This window comes from Photinus pyralis, unplaced genomic scaffold (genome assembly GCF_008802855.1).
Source record: "Photinus pyralis isolate 1611_PpyrPB1 unplaced genomic scaffold, Ppyr1.3 Ppyr1.4_LG9, whole genome shotgun sequence".
Lineage (NCBI taxonomy): Eukaryota > Metazoa > Arthropoda > Insecta > Coleoptera > Lampyridae > Photinus > Photinus pyralis.
In genome coordinates, this window is record NW_022170878.1 from 3112127 (window position 1) to 3118126 (window position 6000).

General features: G+C 37.0%; 1 protein-coding gene across 2 annotated transcripts in view; it reads right to left on the reverse strand.

Annotated features, from left to right (window-relative positions):
* Nucleotides 1-5216, reverse strand: part of LOC116180117 (homeobox protein OTX1-like) — a 33431-nt gene extending 28215 nt beyond the window's left edge. The window contains exon 1 of one of the 2 annotated variants that reach the window (XM_031499959.1): nucleotides 4656-5216. The gene's annotated coding sequence lies outside the window, so the exon portion shown is untranslated. The remainder of the gene's footprint in view (nucleotides 1-4655) is intronic. The other variant, XM_031499960.1, reaches the window with a different exon arrangement.
* Nucleotides 5217-6000: the final 784 nt, after the last annotated feature.

The window sequence follows — 6000 nt, forward strand, 5'->3', positions numbered from 1 at the left end:
TACTCTGAAAATACTTCTCGAAATTCCCACGGAAACGGGGCACGGGAACGTTAAAAAACGGGATTATGCACGCATGAAGTAACCCTTAAACTACAAGTTACCTCGCGCGCAGCCGCGATGTATTTTTAGCGCATTTTGTAGGAATAAAAAAAAGTGCTATTGTTTGCGTTTTGTCCGTCTGTCCGGACACACTTCTGCGGTTTTGAACTACTTTTAGGGGAGTGGTCCCAAGAGCCCTGGATTTTTTTGCAATACTTAGCCAATATCTTCAAGGTGTGCCCGACGGTTATCAAATTTTGCTGTATCACCCCCCCCCCCCCCCCATAAATTATTTCCTGCGATACTGCTTTTGAAAGCAACCAACTGGTCTCCTTTGCATACGCCTACCTTTAGTGCTGCCAAGTAAAATTTTTGAAAATTGGGGAGGGGGTTGGGGTTTAACATACGTTCTACCCTCTAATTTTCACAAACTATAACTTTCCTGCGCGACTATTTTTCGAGATCAGTAGGTGGCCGGGGGAGAGGGAGGGGGGAAAAAGAAATTATTAATAATCTTTTATGGTAGGTACTCTAATTAAAGGTCTCAATAAAAGGAACTGTTTTCTGCCAACTACCGCCCTTCTTTTTGACTCCTTATCAAAAGAGGGAGGGGGGGGGGGTGGAATTTGCGGCGCTCCGGGCCAGTTTAGTTCGTGATAATTTATGAATATCCTTTAGATGTGTTAAAATAATAGAATTTTGTCAGTTATTTCGTTTAATAAAGTGGTCTCGGCAACGGAATATCGTTGAATTTTCGGGTTTTCAGCATTATATTCGTACTATCGCGATATTCCTGCATTGCGCAGTTGTGATAATTTATGAATATCCTTTAGATGTGTTAAAATAATAGAATTTTGTCAGTTAGTTCGTTTAATAAAGTGGTCTTGGCAACGGAATATCGTAGAATTTTCGGGTTTTCCGCATTATATTCGTACTATCGCGATATTCCTACATTGCGCAGTCGTGATAATTTATGAATATTCTTTAGATGTGTTAAAGTAATAGAATTTTGTCAGTTATTTCGTTTAATAAATTGGTGTCGGCAACGGAATATCGTAGAATTTTCGGGTTTTCCGCATTATATTCGTACTATCGCGATATTCCTACATTGCGCAGTCGTGATAATTTATGAATATTCTTTAGATGTGTTAAAATAATAGAATTTTGTCAGTTATTTCGTTTAATAAAGTAGTCTCGGCAACGGAATATCGTTGAATTTTCGGGTTTTCAGCATTATATTCGTACTATCGTGTTATTCCTGCATTGCGCAGTCGTGATAATTTATGAATATCCTTTAGATGTGTTAAAATAATAAAATTTTGTCAGTTAGTTCGTTTAATAAAGTGGTCTTGGCAACGGAATATCGTAGAATTTTCGGGTTTTCCGCATTATATTCGTACTATCGCGATATTCCTACATTGCGCAGTCGTGATAATTTATGAATATTCTTTAGATGTGTTAAAGTAATAGAATTTTGTCAGTTATTTCGTTTAATAAATTGGTGTCGGCAACGGAATATCGTAGAATTTTCGGGTTTTCCGCATTATATTCGTACTATCGCGATATTCCTGAATTGCGCAGTCGTGATAATTTATGAATATCCTTTAGATGTGTTAAAATAATAGAATTTTGTCAGTTATTTCGTTTAATAAAGTAGTCTCGGCAACGGAATATCGTTGAATTTTCGGGTTTTCCCCATTATATTCGTACTATCGCGATATTCCTGCATTCCGCAGTCGTGATAATTTATGAATATCCTTTAGATGTGTTAAAATAATAAAATTTTGTCAGTTAGTTCGTTTAATAAAGTGGTCTCGGCAACGGAATATCGTAGAATTTTCGGGTTTTCCGCATTATATTCGTACTATCGCGATATTCCTACATTGCGCAGTCGTGATAATTTATGAATATCCTTTAGATGTGGTAAAGTAATAGAATTTTGTCAGTTATTTCGTTTAATAAATTGGTCTCGGCAACGGAATATCGTAGAATTTTCGGGTTTTCCGCATTATATTCGTACTATCGCGATATTCCTACATTGCGCAGTCGTGATAATTTATGAATATCCTTTAGATGTGTTAAAATAATAGAATTTTGTCAGTTATTTCGTTTAATAAAGTGGTCTCGGCAACGGAATATCGTTGAATTTTCGGGTTTTCAGCATTATATTCGTACTATCGTGTTATTCCTGCATTGCGCAGTCGTGATAATTTATGAATATCCTTTAGATGTGTTAAAATAATAAAATTTTGTCAGTTAGTTCGTTTAATAAAGTGGTCTTGGCAACGGAATATCGTAGAATTTTCGGGTTTTCCGCATTATATTCGTACTATCGCGATATTCCTACATTGCGCAGTCGTGATAATTTATGAATATCCTTTAGATGTGTTAAAATAATAAAATTTTGTCAGTTAGTTCGTTTAATAAAGTGGTCTCGGCAACGGAATATCGTAGAATTTTCGGGTTTTCCGCATTATATTCGTACTATCGCGATATTCCTACATTGCGCAGTCGTGATAATTTATGAATATCCTTTAGATGTGTTAAAATAATAGAATTTTGTCAGTTATTTCGTTTAATAAAGTAGTCTCGGCAACGGAATATCGTTGAATTTTCGGGTTTTCCCCATTATATTCGTACTATCGCGATATTCCTGCATTCCGCAGTCGTGATAATTTATGAATATCCTTTAGATGTGTTAAAATAATAAAATTTTGTCAGTTAGTTCGTTTAATAAAGTGGTCTCGGCAACGGAATATCGTAGAATTTTCGGGTTTTCCGCATTATATTCGTACTATCGCGATATTCCTACATTGCGCAGTCGTGATAATTTATGAATATCCTTTAGATGTGTTAAAATAATAGAATTTTGTCAGTTATTTCGTTTAATAAAGTGGTCTCGGCAACGGAATATCGTTGAATTTTCGGGTTTTCAGCATTATATTCGTACTATCGTGTTATTCCTGCATTGCGCAGTCGTGATAATTTATGAATATCCTTTAGATGTGTTAAAATAATAAAATTTTGTCAGTTAGTTCGTTTAATAAAGTGGTCACGGCAACGGAATATCGTAGAATTTTCGGGTTTTCCGCATTATATTCGTACTATCGCGATATTCCTGAATTGCGCAGTCGTGATAATTTATGAATATCCTTTAGATGTGTTAAAATAATAAAATTTTGTCAGTTATTTCGTTTAATAAAGTGGTCGTCCGACCTTATCTAATTGATGAGTACGATATTATTTATTATGCTCGCATGCTATGGTTCTCATTGGCCAATTTCAAATAAATTGGGTACTCTGAACAGATACGGCCGTAAATCGTAGTTTTTTTAAGTTAGTCGATAACCCGATCTCCCGAATTTTGTAGCTACTTTTATAAAGAGAATGTTAGCCCTTTTAAAATGTGTCACTCAATTTCGAAATTAGGAGAAACCTTCCATTAAACTTATATACAGTGCTATTTAATAAGAAGTAGACAGGGATTTATGTGTATGTTTACTTTTAAATGACAAAATCTTTTCTGAAGGGCGCCTAATTTTATTCAACTAAAATAACTTCTTAAAACAAATAAAGATCTGGCTGGCTGTCATATTAATTAATTTGAATATTGTTGCTTTGGTTTCCGTATTTTTATTTTCATTCGGCTGCGATGTATTGCGTAATTATAACATTTGGCGACCGTGACAGGACTGTGTGAAGACGCAAGAAGTTGTAATGCCTCTTCTACCGCATATTTACCTGTATAGAAATTGACGGGTGTACTTCTCTGCTACGTCCATATCTATTGTTAAACCGCCGGTAACAGTTTAAGGAGCATAAGGGATTAATTTTCTGTTAAGACAAAGTAACAATATTCAAACTAATTATTCTGACAGCCAGATGTTTATTTGTTTTAAAATGATATTTTCGATGCATAAAAGTAGTCTACTTCTTAATGAATATCACTGTATACATTTTTTGATTTTTTATCAAAATTACAGATAACAATCGGTGGTTCGTTTTGAAACGAAAGCCGAGAAGACCTACGGCAAGGCGCGTAAGCGACGGATTCTCATTTTTTCTAGAATTTCGAAATGAAAATTTGGAATTAGTTAAGCCTCAATCAATTTTAAACGAATCTGCGGAATTGTCACGAAAGCGATCTAAAATATGGGGTTACACAAGCCGACGCTGGACGTCGATATGCGCGATTTTGGACACAATCAGTAACTCGAATTCGATAAATGACAACCCTTAATTGAATTAGCCTATACCGGCGGGTATTATGTTTCAGAATGATATCGATCACCACCATGAATTGAACCGACGCGACGGCTGTAAACCCTTTAGTTAATTGAGTGTTTACAAATCGGTGACATTGTACTTAAAACGTTATCAATTCATAGCTAGGTAGCTAACTAATGGCAATCGATCAGCCTTGTTCGACTGCAAATGTTAATTATATGTAATTAAAATAATGGACAAGTGCGCGTTAATACCGAACGAGCGAAAAAATGCGATAGTAAAAGTAGTTTAATCCGTTTTAAAGTTTAACGAGCTTTATGGCGTCGCGACGCCAACTACTGACGTTACGGGATACACATTTTTACGAAAATCAGAATTAAGAAACTCACCTGAAATGAAAAAGAAAAGAAAATTTTATAAATGGGCAGTGTGGTACAATGGAAAGTCGATATATATCACTCCATCTATTTGTTCACTTAGTCAAACACAATACCGAGTTAAGCCCCAGTACTTAGTGTAGATAAAACCCGAGTTTAGCGCAAATCGGTTTACAGTGGATTCTCTAACTATATACACGCTCCTAATACGAAAGCTGTATTAAATAAGTAGAATTGATCCTAACTTTTCGTTCTGCAGGACACGCCCCAATCTACCGTCGGGAAAGCTCGTGGCGCGCATCGCAGCTCTGGAGGAAAACCGCGTCTTCGCGCGTCGCCCTTTTAAGGCCCTTTTCGAAAAACATTCTTTCGCATCCGACGCACGGCGTCATCAATCAACGGAAATTCGCCTCGGGCGAAACGCACTTCTTCCCTAATAAACCGCCTGGATGAGAGTTTCCCGGAGCGCGCCTTACCTTTCGCGAAAAACAAAACGCAATATTTCATATGCACGGCCCCCACACCCCCGATCGTCGTTTAAATACTCTTCCCGTAGCGATCCAGCGGGAACGCGTCGCGATCGCGCCCCCACGTCCACGACCAACAACCAGCTGGACGCCTGTACGGACCGGAAAATTGAAAATCCTCCCCCGGCACGCGCGCCGCGCACACCGGCCATTCGCCGGAAAATCCTCCGCTCCAATGGCGTCCCTTAAACGTCAAGTAGGAACAGTCAGTTTCGGTTGCGGTATGGTATATTATTAATAACCGATATCTTTCTTATTGACTAGATAAGCCTCCTGTGTACAATGCACAAGATGTAATAAATTATTAAGTGATTTCGAGTATATCGGAAATTGGGGTTGCTTTATTTTCATTTTCTCCCTTCCTTTTTTTTAGGATTATTGTCTCCCTTAATCGATTTTATAGTTTTTGGCATTCTGCACGCAGTAAATACTTACGACTTTTCTCAATGAGACATACAAATTGACTTTTTACCATTTGAAAATCGCCCTGATTTTCTCGACTAAGAACAACGAACTCCATAAATAGAGTAAATAATCGGAGTTATGAGAAATTTCGAGGAGTAAAGCAAACTAGAGACAGAAAATTACAGGAATTACTCGACCAGCAAATTAAGTGAACTGTACTGAAAAAGCTACACACGCTCCTGTATTTTCAGAATTTCAAACTGCCGGATTATTCATACGACGATCCTAAGATTCTTCAAATTGGTTCGTTTCTTTCAATTTTTCAGATTCATCAGGTTGCTCTTCCTATTTTTTTCAGTCTTTAAACCCTCCCTACTTAATTACTGATTTTGCTACTGCCTTTACAAAGGTAACAAAAGAAATTC